We start from the raw sequence: 25,719 nt of genomic DNA, 5'->3' as shown, positions 1-25,719 counted from the left end.
GGATCGTCCAATGCTCCTGATTTGAGCACAGTGAACTTGTTCCTTCTTTGACCCTCCGTTGACCCTGGTCTCCCCAAACTCAGTGTGAGCCCCACCGACATCCTTCTCCGAGGGAGAGTTTAGATCCCGAAGGAGTCAGGCTGCCCACAGAGGCTCCAGGTGTCCTTCCCAGGATGCTGCAGGCTAAGTGGGGCAGTGTTCAGAGCTCCATGGCTGACGGACCCCCTCATCCTGGTGAGGACATGAGGGGATGGATCCTCGTCCCTCAGCGGTTCGGTTCCGGGCAAGATGAAACAGGCGCCCGAGGTCACGGTCACACTCCCCAAGCTCTCCTCCAGTGACTCTCCGATCACCTTAACGGGCTTGCTGTAGAGGGACACGGAGAGTCCCACGGGGCAGTGCGGCCAGCCAGCGCTGCAGGGGCGGGAACAGCTCTCAGGGGACACTGCAGCCTTCACAACAGGCAGGTGAGCCTTCTGCTGAGCCAGCCCAGCAGCTTCGGTGAGACAACACCTGCGGCTCCAAGATCCCTGGGTGCCCTTCCCTCCGCTCCCTCCTTCCCTCCCTCCCTCTCTCTCTCCCTCCCTCTCTCCCCTTGGAACATAGACTCAGGCTATGAGAAAGCTCAGAATTATGGCAATAAAGGACTTGAAAGATCAGAGCCTGTTCCAATGACTAAAGCTGACCTCCTTCCTCAGCAGCCATCCTTCCAGGACCTTCCCGGCCCCTGGGCTGGGAAGTCCTCAGTCCCAGCCCTGAGAGGTCTCTTGGGAAACGGCCCTGGAAACCTAAATGGGCAGCTGACACACTCCCACGCTCACTGGGGAGGAACTGGCTGCTGCCCTCTGGCCAACTGCACACCACGGTTTCTGGCAGACGCCCCGGCCTCCCCGTCCACAGAAGGTCTTCTTACTCCCAGATCCCACAAGACTCACCTGGGGAATGTTTTAAAAGAAAAATGCTTATGTCCAGGCCCCGCCCCCAGAGATTCTGATTGATCGAGTCTGGGTGAGGTCCCGCCTGGCCATGGTGTGTTTCAAAAGGTCCCAGGGGACTCTCTGGTGTGGCCGGGGCAGGCGATCACGTGACCTGCCCTCCAGGGCCCCTGGGTCCTTCTTTGCAAGGACAGATGACCGCTCTGAGGAATGCCTAACAAAGGTGGCATCGCTAATCATAGAATACACACACAGACATATTTACTAATAAATCTTACAGTTCATACTCATCAACAAATTGCTTATCCCTGACATATTCCTAATCTCCATATACTGAGCATATGAGAAGACACCCTGGCCAAGGACGAACACCCCTCACGCACTGTCTTTTCACGGCTTCTCATCTGCTGGTCTGTTACACTCTCTAAGGATCTAACTGAGGTTACCTATTCCAGAAGCCCAAATAAAAGGGTTTTTCCTACTCTCGCTGCTCTGTCCATTCAAGTGTTAAATTTTTACCAAGCTGTCAGGAGAAAAAAAAACGCACAACCATGAAACTCTAACCAGATTTCATAACTCGTGTGTATGCCTGAAACCTTGAGGGAGAGAAAGTCCTGCCGCTATAAACACTCTCGGACCAGAACCCCGAAGACCAGAGATCGGGGACCACGAGAGTGAGCAGCCCCCGTTCATCATTAGTCACCAGCCATTGCACCTCTGCTCTGCTGCCCACTTTCACCATGGTTCCTTATTTCAGTCATGTCTACGTCTGTTTACCCCACAGGACTGTTGCTGGGCCGCAACCTGCGGCTTACCCGTTCTGTGCTCCCACCCCCCAACAGGCTGGGCGTAGTCACAGTTCACATGCTCTGAGCCCTGACTGGGGGCCAGGCACTGTCCTGCATGCTTTCCCCATGTTATCTCACTTAACCTTCAACTCCATGGGTTTAATACCCCCACAACACCGGCGAGGAAACTGGAGCACAGAGTTGCAGCCACACGCTCCCGTGCACACAGGACTGACGAGGCCGAATGCCGATTCACGCCCAAGCCATCTCGCCGCAGAGCCTACTCGGTGAGCCTCGGCTCCACAAGGCCAGGGCTGAGGGACACAAGCAGCTATTTTCAAGGTTTCTATTCGGCAGGAGGCAGCTGTAGTGCTCACTAGATACATGGCCTTGAGAACGCTGCTAAGCCTCTGGAGGCCTGTTTTCTCTTCCGGAAGGTGACAGTAACCCTGGGCTCAGGGACGTGGCCCTGGGCAAGGCGGTGCTTCTGAGGGGCTGAGCGCGGTGCCAGGCGTGTCGTAGATGTGGCAGAAGCCAGGAGCTGCTGCTGCTGCTGCGCCGGGGTGCCTGGGTGTCCCTCATCATCAGGAGCATCTCAGTCACTCCCCGTCTGAGCGGCACTGTCTCTCTATCAGAGCAGTGGAAGGTGGCCGTGAATGTTTTATGACGTTGTTTAGATACAACCCGCAGACCATACCACTCATCCATGTAAAGTGCACAATTTGATGGCTTCATAGTATATTCAAAGAGTTGTCCAACCATTATCACAGTCAATTTTAAAACCAATTGTTTGTTAGAATCAATTTGGAACCGAACCTAGAATCAATTCTGGGATATTTTTCATCGCCCGAAAATGAAACTCTGTAAACATGAGCAGCCGCTCCCCACTTCCCCCGAGCTCTCCCCGCCCCACCCCGGTCCCCCGGGCCACCACTAATCTATTTTCTCTGGGTTCTGGACATTTCATATAAATGGAATCATGCCACGCGTGGTCCTTGGTGACTGAATTCCTTGACTTAGCATCATGTTTGCAAGGTTCATGCAGGCTTAGCATGTATCAACACTTCATTTCTCTTTACTTCAAATCCTATTCCGTTGTATGGATAGATTTATTTATTTATCCATTCCTTAGTTGATGGATGTTTGCGTTATTTCTACTTTTTAGTGATTTTGAATACTGCCGCCACAAACACGGGTGTGCAAGTTTTTGTGGACATACGTTTTCCTTTTCCTTGAGAGTCAAATTGTGGGGTTATGCGGTAACCCTGTGTTTAACCTTTGGAGGAACTGCCAGACTGTGTTCCCAAGTAAAGAGCCACTCATCTTGTGCTGGCTTCTAGATGACCCGGAACTAGTTACTTAACCTTATTCAGCCTCAATGTCCTCATATGCAAAATGAGGACATTCTACCAGAGGAGATAGTGTGAGTACAGGGCCACCCACTGCCCCCACCCAGCAGGTACTCTGTCGTCCCTGCAAACAAGCCCCCTGCAGGCTCCTCCCTCCCTCTCCAGTTTGCAAGTGAATGGGAGGCCCCTCCCACTGAAGGCTGGAGTGCAGCCTCATGGAGGTGTTGGGCAGACAAAATCAGAGCACAAACTCACACTACCTCTCCGGATCACACTAGCCACCTCCGACACAAAGAACAACAAATAAATGACTCTCAACTCAAGTGTGTGTCTGTCCCCCTTGCCTCCGTAAACTGGACTTCTGCCCGGAAACCACAAGTGGGGAAGTCAATAGCAGGAGTTCTATATGTTAATGTAATTTGCTGAAAAACGTACAGTCATGCATCATTGAACGACAGGGATCGTCAAGAGAAATGTATCATTAGGCGATTTTGTCATTGTGTGAACTTACACAAACCTAGACGGCAGAGCCTCCTGCCCACCCGGGCTGCAAGCCCGCACGACACGTCACTGCACCGGATGCTGTAGGCGATTGTAATGCAGTGGTAACTGCTTGTGCATTTAAATGTATCTGGAAAAGGTCCAGCAAAAACACGGCATGAAAGGAAAAAACGGTTGGTTCACCTGTGTGAGGCGCTGGTGGTTGCTCCCGGTGAGCGGGTGTGCGAGCCGTGAGTGGATGCGAAGGCCCAGGGTTTGACCGCGGGGGGCTGCAGACGTCAGGAACCCTGTGTGCTTAGGCCACGCCAGACCGAGCAAAATAGTTTTTCTTTCTTCAGTAATAAATTAACTTTAGCTTACTATATCTATTTCGCTTTATAAACATTTAAATCTGTTGAACTTTTAGACTCCTGTAATAACATTTAGCTTAAAACACGAACACATGGTAAGCTAGACAAAGAGCTGTGAGTCACACCCCGTGCTGCAACCGGGGAATGGCTGCAACCTTACGCGCTCTGACCTCACCATCGCTATGGCGTTACTACCTCCACAATGTTACCATGGCTACAACTCTACAACAGGCTGTGACCACGCTATGACATGACAGCTGCAGCTACAACCTTACCTCCGCTAAGACATTGCTTTGGCTACAATATTACCACAACTACAACTTTACAATGGCTACAACCTTAGGGAGGCTACGAATTATGACAACCACAACCTTACCACGGCTACAACATCATGGCGTCTAGACAGCCAGAATTGACAACAGCTATGACCTCACTGGCTACAGCGTTACAACAGCTCCTGCATCACTAGGCGGTAGGAATTTTTCAGCTCCATTATAACCTTTTGGGGCCACCATGGTATACATGGTCCATCACTGACCCGAGTGTGAGTCTGCCGCATGTGACTGCACTACAATAGGTCAGAGGGCAGCATTTCTGTTTGTGGCAGAAAAGACTGACAGGTCATCAGTCCCAAATAACAATAATGTCTCCTGAAAAAAGAAACTTCAGTTCTTATCCCCAGTGAAATAGCCCTGCAGAAGGTGGTTTCATGGTCACTTTGCAAAAACCTGAGGAGAGGGCCAAAAAAAGGAATGAAAGCCTGAAGAAGTTGAGCATGCGGTATTTCACGTTGTGAGGGCTATTTTTGCTTTGGGGACAACAAGCAGGACGTTTGGACAGGCCTCCCTGAGCCTATGGGAACAGAGACAGATCTCCACCCCAGCTGCCAAGCTAGGAAGAGGGCAGACGTGACGCCTCGATGCCACCAAGACAGCCCGTCACTGCCGGCTCCGCGTGGGCATGGAGGTCACACCCGAGACGCAGCCTTCATCCCAGTCTCTGTCCGGGGCTCCAGCTTCTGTCTCCTTCTGCAGAAGTGCTGACCACGGGGCAAGAAAAACCAGTCTTTCTTTCTAAAGACATTCATCAAACCCACCAAAGAAGTATGAGAGAGTGTGTGTGTCTTTCAACTGGGAATTTCAATGCAAAACTTAAAAGAAAAAATATATATATAAGCATTGCTTACTAATAGCCATGGGAGAGAAGGTTTGGAGGAAACATGATAATTGAGTAAAAGCCACTTGGGATGCTCTTTATGCATTTTACACACACACACACACACACACAGAGTAACATGTAAACTGGGATTCACAGCTACTTCTCAGTGCCCAGGTGCCCCTGAGTTAAAATGTATGCTGGGTAAACATACCAACAGCTGTGATATGACTTGCTTTGAGGCTGATTTCTATATGAAGCAGGAGCGGTCTGGATCCTTTCATTACTAAAGTACTAAATAACATCGTATAGGGGTTGACAGCTGGGGGCCTGGACCCCACAAACACTACAGGCAGGGGTAGGGGAAGAAGATGGGGGAGGTCTGATCTTGGAGCCTAAGAATAAGTACAGTAGCCTCAGTGAGTGAAAATGGGGTATGATGGTGGGGATGTTCTCCTGGAATATGGCAACTCCAGGTAAGAAGAAAATGATGAAAATCCAGTCTCGCAATCTGCAGTGCCCTCCGTACTTGGCAGGCCTCCTCCCAGGCCAACCCTCCGCCCTGCCCCGGGCTGGTCCACTTCCTACACAGAGGCCGCTCTCTGGGGCCTGCGCCCTGGGCTCCCCACCCCCACCCGCCAGTGCGCAAGGCTGTCACGTGACCTCGTGTGCTTACAGAGCTGTCTGTAATCACCTCTTCGCAGCAGCCGTCTCTGTACACCTCCGTGTCTCCCTCTAGGCTGTGAGTCTCTTGGAGAAACAGAAAAGGCCCCTCTTGTTCATGGGGTGTCCTCAGGGCCAGCCCCCCATGTGGCCCACGCAGGGACCCAGTGACTGCGTGGCCTCACTGAGGTCTCTAGCTGAGTGGGAGAAACGGAGCCTTTGAACCCAGGAGCGGGGCAGACCTGGCAACAGCCCACCAGCCAAGGCAAACCAGGCCAAGCACGGGGAGAGAGAGGGACCCCGAGGGTCAGCCCTGGAGAAACACATCTCAAGGACAAGCTTTTGTGCCCCTCTACTCAATCAGAGCTTCCTGCTCAGAATCTGTGTCTTCTTCTTACTCGGTTGTAGAACAACAACAAAAAAAAGCTTCTTGGCTTTTACATTTAAAAACTTAAAAGCTCTTTGCTGTTGTAAAGTATTATTAATAAATGAGGAGCTTAGATCCCAAAAACAGATGAGTAGAAAAACAGAGGCCGACGGGCCTGAGTTCAAATCCTGATTTTGCTACTAACTAGCAAAGAGGACAATCACTTAATCTCTCTATGCCTCCGTTTTCTTAGGCAAAGGAGTGGTAATGACAGCAGATGTGTGGAATAGTTATTGATTATCAGATGAAGTGATGTAAGGCGTGTTGTTGGTACTCTGCGGAGTGATAGGCGTCAGTGACGGGTGTGTGTTTGGGAAAACGTGTTTCGGCAACATTCAGAGCTATGATCCCCAGATGGTTACTAACTTTGCGCCTGCTGTATCGAGCACTACAGATACACGAGCGACATTTCCTGCCCTCGGGGAGGTGGCAGTGTGCTGGGTGCCACCAGCCCAGGACTGGCTGCCGCACGGAGAGAGTATGACACTTGTCCAAGGTTCCCATGTAGCAAACGTGAGACACAGCACAGGTCTGGGAATTCCCAGATGCCACTGCTCCCAGTATCTCACGTCTCGTGAGAAGGGAAAAGGGCATTTCTTCAGCTCGTGTGCCTTCCTTGTGGGAGATCAGGAAAAACACTACCGTCAGCAGGTGGTGTATGAGTCCATTCGTGCTGCTGTAACAAAACACCATGGATTATGTATCTTAGAAGAAACAGAAATGTATCCCTCACAGTTCTGGAGGCCGGGAAGTCCAAGGTCAACCAAGGTCAAGTGTCTAATGAGGACCCATTTTCTGGGTCATAGACGCCCATCTTTCTACTATGTCCTCACATGGTCGGAGGGATGAAGGGACTGTCCCCACTCTGTTTTAGAAAGGCAGGAATCTCATTCGTGAGGGCTCCACACTCATAATAGCAGCACCTTGGGGGCTAGGATTCCAACCCGGGAATATTGGGGAAAACACACATTCAAGCCATAGCATTTGTTCTCCTAGTAAGGATGCACCGAGGAGTTTTTCCTCCCAATAAAAGGCAAAAAAATTCAAGATATTTGTGTAACAATGTTGCCTGGACTCATGAAGACCAAAGAGCTATTTTCAGCCCTAGAAAGAAATGCAGATGGGTTCCCATTTTTCCCTACATCTCAATGACCCCTCTTTACAAAACAAAACAAAAAAAAAAATAAGTGTTGCCTGTTGCAAAACCCTTCCACACCCTGACAGGGAAGCAATCATGTGAAAAGAACACGGTCATTCATTCGCATTCCACCGCCCGCTTCCACCCGCCACCCAACCAAAAGACGAGGTCCTGGCGGCGAGAGGGGCCCCAGGGGTCAAAGGGGTAGAGCAGGGCTGTCCTGATAAGGGCCTGGGACAGTAAGTTACTCTGCCTAAGAAAGAAGGAGCTCTTGAGAGGTGACTTCAGCCGAGTCTCCAACCTGAACCCCCCTCGATAAAGACTCAAGGAGCACCCAGTTCCTATCAGGCACAGACTGGGTAGTGCTCCCAGGTGCACCCGCGCCGCAGGCCACCATCCGCTGTGCGTCACGAGCCAGGCGTCATTGCTGCATTGTTTTTAAAATGAGGAAGCGGTCTTGGGAGTTGAAATGATTTCCCAAAGGGGAAACCATCCCCTGCGCAGGCAGTGGTGAGAATTAGTTTACCCACAGTTTGTGCTTTTTCGGGTGACGGACGGCTGAGCTCGGAGCTCAGCAGGGACGGGGAAGGAGACAGGCGTGTTTGGAGGAAGGATGAGGAGGACACGGGAGGAGGTCTGGGAGGACTCCTGAGAGCAGGGCAGTGGCGTGCAGCCTGCAGGCTCTCTGGGGACCTGCATAAGGGCAGGGACACAAGTTGGAAAAGGGCCCAGCAGGAGAGCAGGGGAGCCTGCTGGGGTGGGGGGGAGGAGCGTCACAGGGCAGGAGGGAAGTCGAGACCTCCGTAAGAATTTTCCCAAAGGCCAAGTGGGAGGGCAGCTGAGCCCGACTGGACCCCGAGGACACCTGCTCTCGTCCTTCCTGGACCACTTGCTTGCAGGTTGACCCTAGCTAGCCAAGTCCCCCGCATCTCCCCGAGTTCTGCAATTTTCTCACCTGCGAGTGGGCAGTATCTGCTTCACAGCAATGATGAATTAACAGCATTGGAAGTGGCTTGGAAACTGCACGGGGCCTGGGGGGGCCTGACCTGTTGGCCAGCGTCACCCTGGCATCTCGGCCGCTGTCTTCACCTTGTCTGTGGCCCACCCCCTTCAGGAACATGACCTTCATCTTGGGCTCTGTTAGCTCAGGGTCTGGTTCTTTCGTCTCTGTATTCGGAATCCCTTCAGAATTGTGCTTGATCACATATATTTCTGTTCCTAGGTGAGGGAGACGCTGGGTAAGGAGGCAAGCTCACGCTCACACAGCCAAACTGCCAGATAACCCCGCTCCTGCCCTGGTTGTGTGAGGTCAAGGTCTCCTTTCGATTGGGTGTGCTTCTCCTTAAACGAGAGGGTTGGGACGGATGATCCCTGAGGTCTTTTCAGGCTATGAAGCTCCATGGTGCTGTGGGAAGGTCCCTCCAGGGGTTATCCCACCAGCCTGGTCTCCAGCACATTCCATTGCCCAATTAGCGTCCTTTATCCAACTTTTTTGTCAGTGATGTGCTTGTCTTCCAGGTGATCTGAGCCAATTCCACAAGTCAGATTTCCTGGAAGACTCAAATATTTTAACCATCTTCAACTGTAGGACATCAAAGGAGCCATTTTCCCTTCAACTGCCACCTTCACAGTTTTAGCAAAAAAAAAAAAAGAGAGAGAGAGAAGAAAGAAAGAACAAGAGGCACCGAGTCCATCTGGCATGCTTTTCTTTGAATAAAAGCCCATCTGCTTATTATCTCTAATTTCAGTGTCTCCTGGATGTTTGCAGAGTTTGTTTCAATATTGATGGCCCCGTGTGTCTAATGTCTGACGCAGACCCAGCAAGGTGCCGTGCGAGGCTGTGGGCGTCTTTCTCGTCTCCATCTCCCGGACTCTTTCCTCTGGAGGCATGACGGGGCCCTCGGCCGTCATTACGGCACCCAGGGGCTGTGCTGTGGAGGCGGATCCTGAGAATCTGCGCCTTCATCTTGAGTCTCCCTGGGGACCTGGGGAGCCACCTCTGTTGAATTTCTTTTCCTGTCTCATCGCCATTGTTGTCACAGGAAGGAGGGAGATAATTACCTGGTTTACTACCCAGAGGCTGGCTTCCTCCGAGGGCCCGTGATCACGGGGAAACAGAAGGCTCGTGTCTGACTTCAGGAGTCCTGGATGGGTGGGTAAGAGGCGCGCACTCCCCGATCCTGGCGTCTCCGAAAGGCAAGGCACAGTCTCTGCGATGGAAGCATTTCCAACTGGATCCTCTTTCAAATATCCCCCACCCCCCAAGATCCAAAGTGAAAGAGCTGTTTCAAATTATGCTCTCTCTCTCCCCGAGTGAGTTCCCATTTCTGACTCCCCCAGTTCTGTTCACGACGCCTCACTTTCCTCATCTCACGGCACTCTGCCACCTCCCACCCCCCGAGCAAGCACCGTCGCCCCTTCTCTGCAGCATCCTCGTGCCTTCCCCATCTGTCCCTGGCTTCCCCTTCCCGCAGCATTGTCTAATTTCAGCCTCTCGTCACATTGTCTCCATTCCTGCAGATCCGCCCACCGCTCGGGCTCCCCCCGCCCCCGCCCCACCCACCACGCACAGGACTGCAGAAGGACCCACGTGAAGCACGCACCGGTCCCATCGCTCTGCAAGTCAACAACACTCGCGGTGCCCTGTGATGGCGGGAGGCGGTCTCCCCGACCCCGCCGACGTGCAGGTGTCCACTGGGAGGCCTCGCGGGTCCCCGGCCGGCTGGGCATCTGCTGGGAACCCCCTGCCACCCACCGAGGGTGAGCAGGGCTCTCTGCCTCCCCGGCTTCGGCTCATACGCCAACTTCCCCGGCGTGCGGAATCGTCGGGAAAGGAAAAACAAATAACTTGAGGTGAATTCTTATTAGATACCTGGGAGCTAAAAAGAGAATTGTATACTCCTTTTTTTATGAGGCATGGCAGATACTCCCCCAGATCCTGGGAAAATATTTCCACTGGGGAACCCACTACACAGGCCTCAGCTCTCCGCCAGTAATGTAGAATGATGATCTTTTTTTTTAAAAGGTGCAGGGAGGAGACATGGGGATTGTATAGGCAGGGCAACGGGAATGGGTTTAAGAGATGAGCTTTATTCTTTAAATTTATTTATATTGTATTTTTTCTATTACCATTGAGTTCCCCTATGCCCCCCTCACCGCCCCCGCGATCACCACACTGTCGCCCGTGTCCAGAGCCCTCTAGAACCAAGCAGAACCGGCCTCAGACCCCAGCTCCGAGGCTGACGAGCGCTGCAGCGCGGGCCTGCTGCGGAAGCATCCTGACACCGCTTCCTCATGCGCAGACACCGGGGATGTCGCCTTGCAGGGCTGGAGTGAGGACCGGAGTCTCAGCGTACACAGACTCGCAGCACAGGTCTCGGCACCTGGCGCCTGTGTCTCGGCTGTGTTCCTCCACCACCACCCCCAGCCCCCGCAGGTCCCACTCCGCAGGTTCTCACAGGGCGGGGGCCCTGCCACCAGCCTCGTGTGGGCCTGTCCAACTCCTGGCCAGGACCGGAAGGTGCCACGGGAGCCCGTTGTCTGGCTAGCCGCGCCAGCTCTTCCTCGGCTGGCCACAGCCCTGCATGGGCTCCCGTTTAGACCTCCCTCCTGGCTGCAGCTCAGCTGCCCTGGGAGCTGGAGGCCCACTGGGGAGGGAGGGGAGCCCCCAGGTCTCCTCGAAGAGCAACACCCTCTGTCATGCACAGTGACCACCTGCAGACCTGGGCTCCCAGGGAGTGAGCGGCACTGGCTCTGGACCATGACCGACAGGGCAGAGTGGTGGTTTAGGCTGGTCAGCCTGACCCTGGGCCCCCAAATCAGACTATTTGGGATCGACCTGCCTTTGACATGTCTTAGCTGGGTGATCGTGAACAAGTCACTTCAGTTCCGTGGGGCTTGGTTTCCTCATCTATAGAAGGGAGAAAATAACAGAAGTGAAGAAATTGGGGATGATGTGGAGATTATGGAGTTAATGCACCCAAAGCCTCCGAAGACTGGCTGGCACACAGTAGGTGCTCAGTCAGTGTCAGCCGAGAGGATTACGGAGTCAAGTCCTCCGTCTCTGAGGTGGCAGGCACCTACAAGCAGGCCGATGGAGATGGTAGCCCAGTTGGCCCAGGGGCTTCCTCAGATCGCCCTGCTTGTCGTCACAGCCACCACGTGCACATGTGAGATGCACAGAGACACGCACAGACACCTCCGCCTCAACAGTGCCCCGGGACAAGGGAAGACTGGGTCCCCGGGACCTCAACAGTCAGCACTGCCCACTGCCCTCTCCTGACAAAACTGTCAGTCCTCGGCAGAGTCGAAGACCTGCTTCCTGCAGGGGCCTGCCTTCCATTTTCCCAGCTCAGCAAAGGCAAGGTCAGAGGTCCGATGGACACTTCTGGTCTAATTCTTTGTTGAGACACCCTCAGAAAATGCCCGGAGTCTTTTGGTCTGAAATGTCCACATTGGCAGTATCATCACCTTGCATTACCAGCTATTTCTCAACTTCACATTCTTCTTTGGTCCCTCCACCCACAAAGTCTACAGACTTGAATCCAACCCCTCAGGAAACAGTTCTTGAGTATCGTTGTTATTCTAGGCACCGGGCTGAGGACTGCAAATATAGGGATGAATCCAAGACAGATTTTAGCTTCAAGGTCACGGTCAAGAGGAGAAGACAGGCAGCTGAACAGATCGCGTCATTGTAGTATGGTCAGTGCGAGGTCAGAGAGATGCCCGAGGAGCTTGCCGAGAAAGCAGCAGAGGCATCGAACACAGACAGGCAGATCAGGAGAGGCTGCGAGGAAGCGGTCACGCCAGACGTGGGCCCTGAAGGGTAAGTAATCATTAACAAAAGCACAGCATTTTTTTCCCCTGGCTGGCGTCGTAGCTCAGTGGATTGAGCACAGGCTGCGAACCAAAATGTCGCAGGTTCAATTCCCAGTCAGGGTACATGCCTGGGTTGTGGGCCACGGCCCCTAGCAACCGCACATTGATGTTTCTCTCTCTCTCTATCTCCCTCCCTTCCCTCTCTAAAAATAAATAAATAAATAAATAAATAAATCTTTTTTTAAAAAGCACAGCATTTTTTATAAAGCATAATGCAGCATGAAAAAATATAATGTGACTTTGTAACTGAGGTCATGTGGCACCACTAGAGGGCACGGGGTAAGGAAAAGGTGTAGGGAATGAGACTGGGGGGCTCAGCAGGTAGGGGTGCTGGAGCAGGAGAGGGCTGCAGGGTTTCAGGAGTGGCCCCGGGGCAGGAGAGGACGCCATGAAGGAATCCTGCACGGGGCTAGCAGGATAGATGTTAGGTCTGCAGTGAGAGGGTTCTCTGGGAAGGGGTGAAGGGCGGGTGTCTGGAAGCAGAGACAACTTACTGGTGACTTGGAATAATCCAAGCAAGACGGAGTAAGAAGCTGAACTAAGTAAGGACGGTCAATAGGCTGGAGAAGAGGGAAGTCATTTCAGAGCCATTGAGGAGGTGGGACCGTCCAGACACAGCCTGGTCAGGAGGGCGGGGGAGAAGACCGGGACGGAGTGAGTCCCAGACTTCCGTCCCAAATGAACAGCCGAGCTTCTGTTTACGAGTTAGAGACCCTAATAGTATGTGTCTTGATACGATACTTCCTGTGCAGCATTACAGATACTCTTCATTTTAAGAGAATGTTAAGTAGAAATTTAACCATACCAACTGGATAACAAAGAACATCATTACCCTCTAGACCCTGAAGTTTCAAATGCACAACTTTTTCAGGTAGCAACAGAGCTGGTGTTCAGTTGAAGCCTTTATTACTGCAGTCCAGTCCCCTGGAAATGACAGGCCAAACAAGGAGATGCCCAGACGGAAGCGTCGGGGGGGAGGGGGGGAGAGGAGCCGGCAACATGGAAGCGAAGCCCCTTAGGTCGGTGCAGGACGAACGTCTGTGGTCCAGGTAGGAGGACTGGGATCGGGACCACGTGGACGAGGTGACTTTAAGTCAGGCATCTGCACAGGGAACATGAACTGCTGCCGCGTGGGGGCGCTGCGGTATGGGGGCGCTGCAGCGTGGAGGCACTGCAGTGTGGGGACACTGCGGCATGGGGGCGCTGCAGTGTGGGGGTGCTGCGGCATGGGGGCGCTGCAGTGTGGGGACACTGCGGCATGGGGGCGCTGCAGTGTGGGGGCGCTGCGGCATGGGGGCGCTGCGGCTGACAAGTACCAGCACCGGAGCAACAAAGCACGCCGCCTCGGAGCGGACCCCACCTGAAACTCGTTAAAATCTCCAGTCACAAAATAGTTGAGCATTAGCTCGTCTCCCATCTCGGTCATCCTGGACCATTCGAGGTTATGCGTGTGGCTCTGTTAACTGGAACTCGAAAAGTCCACATAAGAAAATGGAAGATGGGGTTGGGGCGGAGGAGGGGGATGGAAATGAGTTTTGGAAGGAAGGCAAAGGTGAGGCCTAGGGAGGCGGTCTGCATTTCTAAGCGATGGGGAGTCACCAAAGGCTCTGAGCAGAGCCACGAGGAGATGAGAGCAAATGTTTAACAACGGTCTGGCTGCCCCCAATCCATGCAGAACGGATTGACTTGACTGAACTCCACTCAGATACTAAAGTATTGCTGTCATTCTAATCAGACCTTTCGCTTCCCTGCTAATTGCATCTCTGCTCCCTCCAACCAGTGCCCCGCCCCCCCACCCCCGGCAACATTGTCTCCTAAGGGCGCCCAGTGCTCTGGCACCATGATTTCCAGCCAGGAGACGGGGACCGGGTTTCGAAATTAGTTGGCGCTTTTTACGGAGGTTGCGGCTGTGCTCACAGGATGGGGGAGGGGCAGGTAAACTGGTGTTGAGCTCCACAAGGGCCCGCAACGTCAAATTCCTCCACACCCTGCAAAGTCCCATTCAACAAAGACTCCGCCCGTCCCCAAGGCCTGCAGTGCCCAGCTCGAAAAGCATGACATTTGGTCTCTTTTTCTGCCCCTGTCTTTGCCTTCTGTAAATTCTCCCCTTCCTTTTGTCACCAGGCATGCCGCCAGCCGCCTGATTAGCAGGTTAAATGGTCACTCAGCTGTCATCGAACGCCTTTCAGGAGCAACTGGGGGAGAGCCAGTGTCCATTACTGACCGAGTTCCGCAGCACTTACGGTCTCCCCTTCGTGCTTCGGGGGTTTCTATCAGCTAATTCTCACGTCAACACGTGTGTGCAGTTCGCTTCGTTTCCAGTGCTTTGCGAGGGGAGAGACCTGCGGACCAGAAGATCTGGAGACCCGTTCGCTCTGTGGCTTCGTGCGAGTCAGGCTGTGTGGGAAGCTATTTTCAAAGTCCCGATGATTCTCTCAAACCTCCAGAAATTCACTTAGCAAGTGAATGCCAGTGGTGACGAAATTTTAATACGAGCACCCCTAGCTTTGGCGGCCTAGTTATGAAAAGCAAACCTCCCCATTCACTGGTCTTTGTTGTATGATTGAAGCTAAATTCAGGGTTTTGAAAACCTCCTTTAAGAGCCGAGTGCTTTACTGCCATCTCTCTGGATCTCTCTTTCGAGGTCTGTTAAGTTTTGCTTTGTACTGTTGGCCCTCTTTGGGGCTGTGTCTCTTTCTAATAGATTGAAAGTGCTTGAGGGTGAAGGATCCTTGCTCTCTGTATTTTTCCAGCCATTGTGGTAGAGCTTAGCCCATGGAAATGACTCAGTAAATACTTGCTGATGGATTGATGGTCTGTTCCATCATTCACAAGGTTTTACTTAGTGGAAATTTACTCTTTAATAAAAATAAACCTCTACAAAACATTACAGTGTTTGGCCCCTATGGTGTTTCTGCTGCAATTAGTTTTCTTTGACCGACACCCATCTCAAAGCCATGGACATTTCTCCCAGGACGACGGGGTGTCTGAGTGCACAGCTGCCCATCAGCTACCATGGACAAAAATGAATGTCTAAAATATACATGAAACTCCAACAAATTAGTGAGAAAGATGAGAGACCCGATATTAAAATGGACAAGGATGTGATTAGACAATTTCCACGAGAAGTCCAAATTAATAAATATGCAAAAAGATGCTCTACATCATTAACAACCAGAAGGATGCTCATTTATATTAATGAGAATGTGGAGGAACGGGAGGCCTAGTTCGCTCTTGGTAGAGAAGAAAGTGGGACAGTCACTCTGGAGAGCTAGCTGGCAACTCTCCATGAGATGAGGAGCGCAATCACCTATGACCTTCATCCCACTCCAGGGCTAATGCCCCAGGAACAGCCGCCAGGGCCATACGGGGACACAGATAAGGATGGTCCTCAGTGCTGTCTGTGGCAGCAAAGCACCAAGCCAGCCATGGCGCCTGTCTCCCACTGGGGCTGTAAGCAAAACATGGCAGCCGCGTGCTCCGGAAGACAATGCAGCGAGAGAATTAACCAGACGCACATTCACCAACACAGATAGCTCCTGAAAATTATGCTGAGTGGAAAGAGCACAAAAGAAGAAGAAAGACACATGCTGAAAGATTATTATATAAATCCAAATGTCATCCGCTCCAATGACATATTCTAATCACATTAGTATGCATGTTCATTATAAATGAAGCGAGAGAACAGACAGACCTAGGGATGGGTACAAGGGAGGGAAATACTAAAACAAACCAGCCCTCGAGAGAGACCATCAGCAGGTAGATGCCACCGGCTTCTTGCAGTGACGGCTTCAACTCTGCACCTGAGGTCCGATCTAACGAGAAAAGGGCAGAGGGTGGCCCTGGGTGAAGATTTGAGGGGATCGGTCACCTTTGAGCTAGGAGTGTGCATGAGTTTTAGTGTGGCCAGGTGTGAAAACATCTCTGTTGTCTCCTCAGCAGCCCTTTCTCTTTACATGCTGATCACAAAATAAGTCATTTCTTAACGTCTAGATAAGTCAGCCACAGATAAGAAAGGCATGACTGCCCTCGGTGTCATTGCAATGAGATGTACCTACAGTACAGCCAGACACTCAGGAGTAATTCCTTCCAGAACCTTTAAGAATCCCCCAGTTCACAAAGAGCCTCTGTATCACATCATTCACCCCACAATATGCCCATACAACAAATGGAAAACTCATGGTTTTGCGTGTCAGGGGGGAGGGTGTTAGACTCATCCGTCAGCCGAGTGGTCCACCTCTACATGCCAGCATCCCAGCCAGCAGGTGCAATTCTAATTCATGCTTTGACAAAAATACAAATTATAATGTACTTAGAACCTAGAGGGTCATTTGCAAATAATGAGAAATGCAAATTCTAAATCAATGGAATTCCAGGGCGTACAATTCCCTGATGACCACTCGAGTGCCTTGGAGAGTTATTGCCGCCTTTTCGAGTGTTTAATATCATCTCTGCGTCCACAGAGGCCACGAGCAAACCCTGCCCGTTTTGATGGACAGTCTGGTCTGTGGCTCAGACCATGGCAGCGCCGGCTCTAAAGCAAACCATAGAAGATTAAAATTCTAAAAAAAGGCCATTGATTTCAAAGCTTGTAATGATTCAAATTTTCAATCAGCAGGGGTTTTTTTCCACAGACGCTGTGGAGACCAACCAGCATGAGTGACCCATCCCCTCCCTTATTCCTCCCGTGATACAATCCTGTCCCTCACTTCACCGGCCCCTGGAAGACAGGGCCCAAATACACAAGTTCGCTTTACCTTCGTTGACTCTGGCAGGGTTCCCAACGCATGGGAAACAACATAAGAAACTCTGGCATCTTGGCCCCTAAACGGAAGCTGATCAAGCTGATGATTCCTTAACACAACTGAACGGAGGGGAGACTGAACGTGAGCTGGCAGGTTGGGCTGTGACAAACGGGGGACACGGTGGGGAACAAGGGGCCGGCGGGGGCACCTTTAGCCTCGGGTCAGAACTGTGTCCGTCTCCACACTGTTCTGCCTCGGGAACCTGGAGCTGAGCGGCATTCCGCTTTGGAACACACGCAGGCTGTTTCAGAAAGCCGCGGACAGTCACAGACGTGGAGGGGGGTCTGGAACCGGTGCCTCCTGTGTGAAACGGCACTCGATTGAACTGACTGAGTTGCCGTTCAGAATAGGTGATTTTAGAAATGGGGCACGCAGAGGAGGAAGGCAGCAATTCAGATGAAACTCACTCAAGCCTTGCCACTGGAGTCTGTGACACTAACGGATCGCAGCTGCTGAAGGTGATATTATTAAACAATGACACTGAAGGTCATTCATTCTCTGTTACCCTTTTCTGTCAATCACCTGCTTCCTCTTTGGCTCATTGACTGTGCATCAGCAGAGTCACCTGCTGACTGACCTGCGGTCGGGACCAGCCGGGCCTTGGTCGTATTAAGAAATCCTCCCTGGCTGGTGTAGCCCAGTGGACTGGGCATGGACCTGTAAACCAAAGGGCCACCGGTTCGATTCCCAGTCAGGGCACATGCCTGGGTTGCAGGTCCCCAGGTCCCCAGGAGGGGGCGCGTGAGAGGAAACCACACATCATTGTTTCTCTTTCTCCTTCCCTTCCCTTCTCTCTACAAATAAATAAATAAATCTTTTTTTTTTAAAGAAATCCTTATGTCATCTTAAAGGTCTCCTGGAACCCACATCCCATGTTCTGCCCCCAACCTTGAGGCACCCTCACCTCCAGCCTCTTCAGTGCCCCCACCGAGCTGTTAGTTCCGGGGGCTGGCCGTGGATGGGAAATGGGGAGAACAAAGACCAGCTCCATGGCGTCTCGTGCGCTGGTCAACAGTAACACAAAGCAGACTTCGTTATGACACATGACAAACTCAGGTTTCGTTAAGGTAACAAGGGCCGAGGGAAATCAACGCTGCATCGTGCCTCGTAGGCAGGAGGTGCTCAGTAAAACGTGTTTCAGGAAGAGACCATGAACAGCTGGCAGCTTCCTGCACTCGCAGGAGTCGGAGGGAAAAAAATACTATCAGCATCCAGGTCCGGCAGATCCGTCCGAGGGAATAAAACCCCCACTGAGCACAAAAGGGACCAGAACAAGCCCTAGCTTCCTGGGAGAGAGGGCTCACACGGAATCAGCAGGTTTCCAGGGCTTCAGCCAAGGAGCTGGACGTCAGAACGAGGCTCCAGCCCCCGCGGGGAAGGCGAGTGTGGGATGGAATCACCTCAGCAACTGAGAGGAAGGGTGTGCACGGCCGTGGGGTTACTGCCACTTTGAGTGGGTCAACCCAGAGCGGACAGGGAGCACAGCAGGGGAGGGCACTCGGGGCCTGCAGCCCTGACTGCTCCGTTCACAGCCCCGCCCCTCCGAACTGGCTGTCAGCCTGGTGTAAATGGACATCAGGGACCTCGGCCGGAGGGACCTGTGTAATACAAGAGCCCGCCCTCCTGGGAAGATCACTGAGGAGGATGCTCAGAAGCCACAGATTCTAGCCCCAGCGCTGCCCTGACCCGCACGTGCCGTCCTACAGGCCACCTCCCTTCTCCACGCCACGGTCCCTCCTCGTCATCGGGGGCGAGGACTCCACTTCCCGGGGCGTGGGAGGACAAAGTAGACCCCACACGTGCGAGAGCTCTACAGAGAATGCCAGCTATGCGTGCATCTCCTACCAAATCCAATGTGGAATTCATCAAATGGAATGTTCTGTAATTACAGAAACAAAGCTTTCGTGTCAAGAAGATGCAAGCTGCAAGCAGGCGAAACAAGGTACGGAGGGGGGGCCCAGAAGTCCCCCCGTGACGGGCGTCCACCCGAGGCAGCTGCACGGAGGAGGCCGGGCTCTGCTTGAAGGTGGGCCCCACAGCTGGCCTTTGCTGCCTGCCGGAGGGCGTGTAAATAAAACCTCGGCCGAGGTAAACAGTTGTTCCGTTTTACAGCCCGTTCGCACATAACTTTTATGCCCCGCGATGATATGTGGCTGCAAGGCGTTGGCGAGTCCGGAATGCGGTGCCAGGTGGCAGGCACCCTCTCAGTGACTGGCTGATAAATGGTTATTTACTCACTAGTTTTCAAGGCCCATGAAATCCCTTAAACGGGAACGCTGTCCCCTTAACTACCCATTAGTGAGCACAGCGATCCTTTCTCCTGGGACGGGAGCCGGTCACCCAGGCAGCAGGGACGGCAACGGGCAGAAGGTTGGGAGGGGGGGCGGTGAGCCCGAGCCCCTGCTCAAGCCAGAGGGGGCCTCCGTGTTGTCTAAACCAGAGGCCGTGTCACGCACGTGTCACGTGGTGACAAAACATGGAAGTGACATATTGTGACAAAATGTGGCATGTGTGAGCTCTTAGCACACGGCCTGTGTCACAGATACAAAGAGGCTCCAGGGAAGGACTTGGGTGCTATGAACAGCACCTGTTGCGGAAGCAAGCGACTGAACCCAGCGTACTCACCCTCTGCGGGCTTCCCGCCCAGCTGCCTGCGCTCGGCTGCTCCGTGCGAGCTGGGGGCCCAGACGAGAGAGTCAAGGGCATTTGTTCCACTTCCTGGGGACACCTGTCAAGGCTTCTGTGGTGCAAGGAAGTCACTTCTCCATCCCGGGGGAAGAAGCAGTCACAGCGTGACAATGGAATGGATCCAAATTTTGCTTGCCACCTTGTTGGTTTGAACTGGCAACAATTAATAAAAATAACGTTGTAAATAAGAGTTTGAAAGTGTTACCATGGTTATTAGAATGGCAATAGATACCAACCATGGAGCGCTCATTACTTGCAAGACACTGCGCTAAGCATTGTACATGTGACACCGATTGTGATGCCCCCAGTAAGCCCATGAGGTCAGGTCTATCATTTCCATTTCACAGATGAGAACACGAAGGCTCAGCAGGCTGAGTAACTGGCCCGACACGGCAGAGCAGCAGAGCTGAGGTCTGAGGCTGTGCTCCCGACCACTTCTCCCCAGTCAGTGGAGACCCCGGTCTCCTTTCTTCTTTCCTCGTTTCCCAAACATAAAAATAAAGTCTTAACTGTAGAATCCGAAGCCAGTTTGTTGTGAGCTTTCTAGGCTAGCCCTCAAACACTGGCACTAGCTCTATGCCGGTGACTGCTGATAAACCGAGTCTGAGCAGGGGACCCAGTGAAAGATGAGAAAGGAGGACATGGCGATGAGGAGGAAGAGGAAGAGGAGGAAGTCAGGGACAGGGGAGGACGGGCAGAGCGGGACGGGGCGGGGGGGGGGGGGGGGGGGGGGGAGCAAATGGAGATGGAGGAGGGGAGGTCTCCTTGGAAGCAAGCCTGAGCGCGTGAAGATAAAGGGGAAGGACACTCCAGGCAGAGGGGAGGGTTTGTGCGAAAACGCGGAGGAGAAAGCCGAGAGCTGAGACTGGCAAAGGAACCTCTGCGGAAGGAGGTGCGAGGCTTCGAGTGTCAAGTTCAGAACTTCGGGATGCACTCCACCTCCTGAACCAGCTCCACGTCTTACCTCCTGGGGATCTCTCAGCGTGAACATGGAACGAATGTTAAAACTGCTACCTGTCTGCTGGGAAAAGGAAGAGGCGATTGTTGGCATCAACAAAGACCAATTTTTTTAAAGGAGGAAATTACTTAAGTGTCATATTTAGAATTAGGATCATCTTCTCCTTGGAAGTAATAAAAAGATGATGTTTCACATATTCAAAATATCTGATAATCCAACACATTGATTTATTACAAACACTCTGCTGTATGCGACACTGGCCAGGTCTTCTGGTGGGGGGTGTGTGTGTGTGTGTGTGTTATTCTGTATGCTGTCCGCAACATCCAGATGCAGTCTCAGTGACCACTGGGGACTGGAGTTTCTGGGCAAACCTTCAGCCTCAGCAGAAAGCTGGCATAGCAAGTGGGGAAACAGAGGCAAAAGCCCAATCCTGAACTAACTCGGTGGCATTTAAAAAGATACCACTTGGCGCCTTCTCAGATGCTCAGGGCTCAGCGCCCCTCCAGAAAGAAGTCCCAGGCCTCACTCCTGGCACAGCAAACATTCCCACACTGCCCGCCGGGCACTCGAGGAACTCAACCCCTTGGGTGGTGGGTGCCCAAGGGTCCCGTGCTGAGAGGCAGGTGGGGAGGCAGCAGGCGCAGGGACCAGGGCAGGGCCCCACATGGACAAGACGCCCGTGGGCCTCACTGGCCCTCCGCATCTGTGCAAGGGAGGAGCCTCCTCTCCTACACCTGGTGGTGGCACATGAGAAGACATCGTAGCTTTGATTTGTTCTGACCGTTGCACCAAGGGGACAGACACACGGCCACCTCCAGCCCGGGAAGGGCCTGCCCAAACTCTTTGGCCTTATCGCCACCTCGGACGGTTTTCATGCCCCGTCCTCTCCACGCAGAACCTTCGTGCAGTCCCTTCCTTCCGATGGGCACGTTCTTGTCCCCGTGTTCCCCTCTCCACCTTCACCTGGCTCGCTCGGCTCTCCTTCAGGGCTCGCTCACCCGCCGGCTGGGGAGCCACTTCTGGAGGAAAGCCTTCCGTCCGGACCAGTTTGAACACCTTGCACCCGTGGCTCCCTTTGCATTTTTCTTATCACACGTGTAACTGTTTCTTGTCTCCCGTCCCCCTAAGACCACGAGCTTTATAAAGTAAGCTTGTATCTGTCCTGTTTCCCCCTGTATCCTTAGCATCGAGAACAGGACCCGGTCCAGAATAGATGCTCAATAAATATTTATCAAATGAGCGAGCAAGCGAGTCAGTGAGTCTCATCTCTATGGAAGGTCAAGTTTCTGGACATTCACATCGGTCCGTTGTGACTTTCTCGAGGCTGAGACCAAGCCTGGTTCATCTTGTAGTCGTGGTGCCTCGTGATGCATTTGAACTTTAAAAGGGGGGCACGGAAGAAGGGGGAGCATGGAGGAGGTTTCCACACTCCAGGCCCTCCCCCTCCATCCAACCCTGGAAGGCCAACTTGAACCTCACCTGCCAGGGGCCACCTTTCCTCCCCACCCCCACCCCCACCCCAAACCAGTTCCCTCCTCTCCCAGGGGCTTTAACGCTCTGCCGCTCATCTGTCTTTTTCTGTCTCTCTCGTGAGCTCCTTAAAAGCGGAAGCCAAGTCTTCCCTTTCCTTTAGTCCCCTGGCTCCCAATTCCTTGCACAGAGCTGGCAGCCGATATATGTGCGTTGAGTAAGAGCTGAGAGAAATTGAATGTGTTTCCCAAAAGATTTTTATAAACTCCTTCCCCGGACTTTAAAAAATAGGGTGGATTTGGGGGTGTGCTGGAAAGCCGAGTGAAAGCCTTTGCGGAGCCAGGGAGGTAAAGTACATGAGCCTTAGGTTCTCCGGAAATAGGTGTCACTGTCAAAATGAGAAGATGCTCTCTCTGTTGTCCTCTGCCTCGGTCACAAAGCCTGGCTTTGTCAGCGATGCCCAGGGGTCAGAGGGCTCTGGGGTAATGTCTGGCACCCTCCAGGGAGGACAGAGTGAGTGGGCCACTTGGGAAACTGAGGCCAGATTTCCAGCATTAGCCCCGGAAGGATCAGCCGCACCAGAGGGGACCCTGCCGCTTCCCCAGCAGGTCTGGCTTCCATGAAGGTCCTTCCAGAAGGGGCTGCCCCCACTCTCATTGGCCCCTCGCCCTGGCCCACGAATCACGCCCCAGCGCTTGCTCGGCCTTGGCCCCAGCGTCGCCCCCTGCAGGAGCTGTGCTGAGCTTCCCTACACCTTCCCTCGTGGGCACAGACAGGAAAGGTCCCCTCCAAGGGACCCCTGGGCGTGTCGCTAATCCGATCGCCTGTGTCCATGTCACATTTAATTACTCACTCGATGCAGAATTATCTGCGCCACAACTCCAGACTAATGAGATGCCGAGGAGCCTTCGAGTTGGGGATTACAGAGTGCAGCACGCGGCCCCAAGGTCGATGTGGATGGCTCTGCAGCTCTGATTACCGCACCGTCCCCTCCTTCTCAACCTGGACAACTCTATTTCTCGTGTTGGACAAGGGAGAAAATTACAGAGTGTTTTGGAGGAGGCGAAGGGTGTTGCTCAGTTGTTTGTTTGAACTATCTGGAAGCACTCGTGATCAATACCTGAATCCTCAAAGCTGCATTGAAAGCGCGCTCTCTTTCTCTCTCTTTCTCGCAGAGGCCCTCGGGCCGGCCCTGGGCAGAGGGGCAGAGCCACAGTCGGCAGTGTCTGCAGGTAGAGGTGGTCGGTGCTGGCCCATGGGGGAGACTCAGGACAGCACTCAGAGTACCGTGCACAGAGCACCGAGGACAGAAACGGGATGAACAGCAGACAGGCCCAGGCCCACAGGTGGTGGAAGAAGGAACGGACTTGCACCCAACTCTGGGACTTGGAGAAGAGAGGATTCTCGGTCATTACTGCGAAACCAGTGTCTGCCCTGCGGGCACACACACCACCCGATAAAGACCACTTCAGAACCCTGTGCTGTCTCTTAGCTGAGGGGGGGAAAAACCTTTCCTTCCATGGAAAATGATGAATCCTTTGGGGGCAGACGGTCTCACTCAGCACACCAGCTCCCAAGCCCCTTGCCTTTTTATTGCCTCCTGCTTTCCGGTTCTGACCCCTTGGCCGGCCTCTCCTCAGCTGTCCTTTCCAATCCCGGCCTCCCCTTCCCACCCGTCCTGCCCCACTCAGGCCGCAGAATCCTCAACAGTGTGCTGTTCTCAAGGCACCAAGTCTACCTTTCCGCCCACTTGTGTGTGCTCCCCACCAAAGTGGTCACGTCTCGCAAGCTGGGGACACGGTACTCTGACCCTGACCGGCTCGCCCCTCCATCCTGTCTAAAGATTGGTCCCTCCCGGATTCTTCCCCCAATGATTAGACCTCGTGTCGGTACGTGGTTCAAGGCTCAGTGCACTCCCCAGTGCCGGGCATCCCCTCCCCCCTAGAGAGGCTCAGGGCTCCTCACCCGTAACCTACCCCACATCCCCACAAGGGAAAAGAAATTGCTGTTTTGAATGTATCCATTAAGTTACCACTGACTGAAGGAAATAGAAAATTCCGACTCAAAATGGCCCAACCAACAATAGGTGGGCAGCTCCACCATGAATTTGGCAACTCACTCACCTCATTAAGGACCCAGGTGCTTGTCCTCATTTTTGCCTGGTCACTCTCAGAGCATCCACCTGGTCCGTAGGGTTGCCCCCTTCATAGTCCCAAATCCCTGCAGCAGCCCCAGGTTCTCCATCCGGCAGTAGAAGGGAGCCACCCCTTCCCCGTGTCTCTTTTGAAAAGTGAGAAAACCTTTCCCATGAGCCCCTAGGAGACTTACCACATTTCATTGGCTGGAACAGCATCATGTATCTATAGCTAACCAATACCTGGCAAGGAGAATGGGACCATCCATCGTGGTTGACTGAGACAGTGGCTCTCAAAGCATAGTCTCAGACCAGCGGTATCAGCCTCACTGGATACAAATGCCCTGACCCCACCCAGACCTATTGAATAAGAAATTCTAGGGGTAGAGCCCAGCAAGTGGTGTTTTAACAAGCCTGGCAGGTGACACATGTTGAAGTTTAGGAACCACAGGCTTAGACCACCCAAGACTTGCTTCTGGGTTAAAACCTGCCTCCCTTGAAACATGTGCTTATGATGAATGAGGCCAACACACATCATCAGGGCTCTTTAACGAAGGGGAGAGGAGCGAGGGAAGGTGCAGATAGCCAACACCATCTTCTATAACCACATTCCCTTTTTTCCTTTTTGACTAGAGAAGTAGCCTTCTTATATACTAAGCTTTTATCGCATGCACCCCATTAACCACTTTATGGATTGGCCAAAAAAATGTGTTTGGTTAGCCTTTGAAAAAAGTTTGACTAACTCTATTTCTGTACAGCATCAACAACACTTTACCAAGGCAAAAGTTTCATGTTATCCCCAGACGATTCCATAAGGCAGAGAAAGAGCAGTTGCTGTATTTATGTTCATTGGACATATGGGAACACAGCAGCTCAGAAAGGGAGGAATAACAGAGTGAGCCAATTTCAGAGCCAGGATCCACCTTGTAGATTTTCTGGCTTCAACTCTTCTCTCTAACTTCCACGGTGATACCAAGCCGCCCCTCAGAGTAAACACTGTGAGCCAGAGGTCGTTGTGACCCAAAGGACCCCCTGCCGGAACTCCACCGGGGTGTGACCCCCTGCAATAAAGTCTTTGTGGCCGGGGGGGGGAGCCATGACGGTGTTTGTGATTCTCATCTGGGTCGCCTTCTCTGACGCAGGACACTGGCATTCCAACCACAGGGGCATCCGACAGCCCAGAGACATGGAGAGATTTCCCCACCACTCCAACTGCGCGCGCCGCTGCCCATGAAGATGGGCATTTTCATTAACACCACAGACCCCAGGAGCAACCTAAAAGTTCAGCAAAAGTGGTGCTACCCTGACCACATTGAAACTACCGAAGAAGATACTTTTCTCTAGAAAACCCAAATGATTTTTTTATTTTGTTTTTGGGAGCTAGAGATATGGGTGATTTTTAAATCCTAAATTGGAAAAAGGAAAAAAAATGCACAGACGATGTACCAGAAAAATATATTCGGCAATGGCTTTTCAGCTA

Source organism: Phyllostomus discolor, chromosome 14, assembly GCF_004126475.2.
Source record: "Phyllostomus discolor isolate MPI-MPIP mPhyDis1 chromosome 14, mPhyDis1.pri.v3, whole genome shotgun sequence".
NCBI lineage: Eukaryota > Metazoa > Chordata > Mammalia > Chiroptera > Phyllostomidae > Phyllostomus > Phyllostomus discolor.
This window is presented reverse-complemented; position numbering follows the sequence as displayed.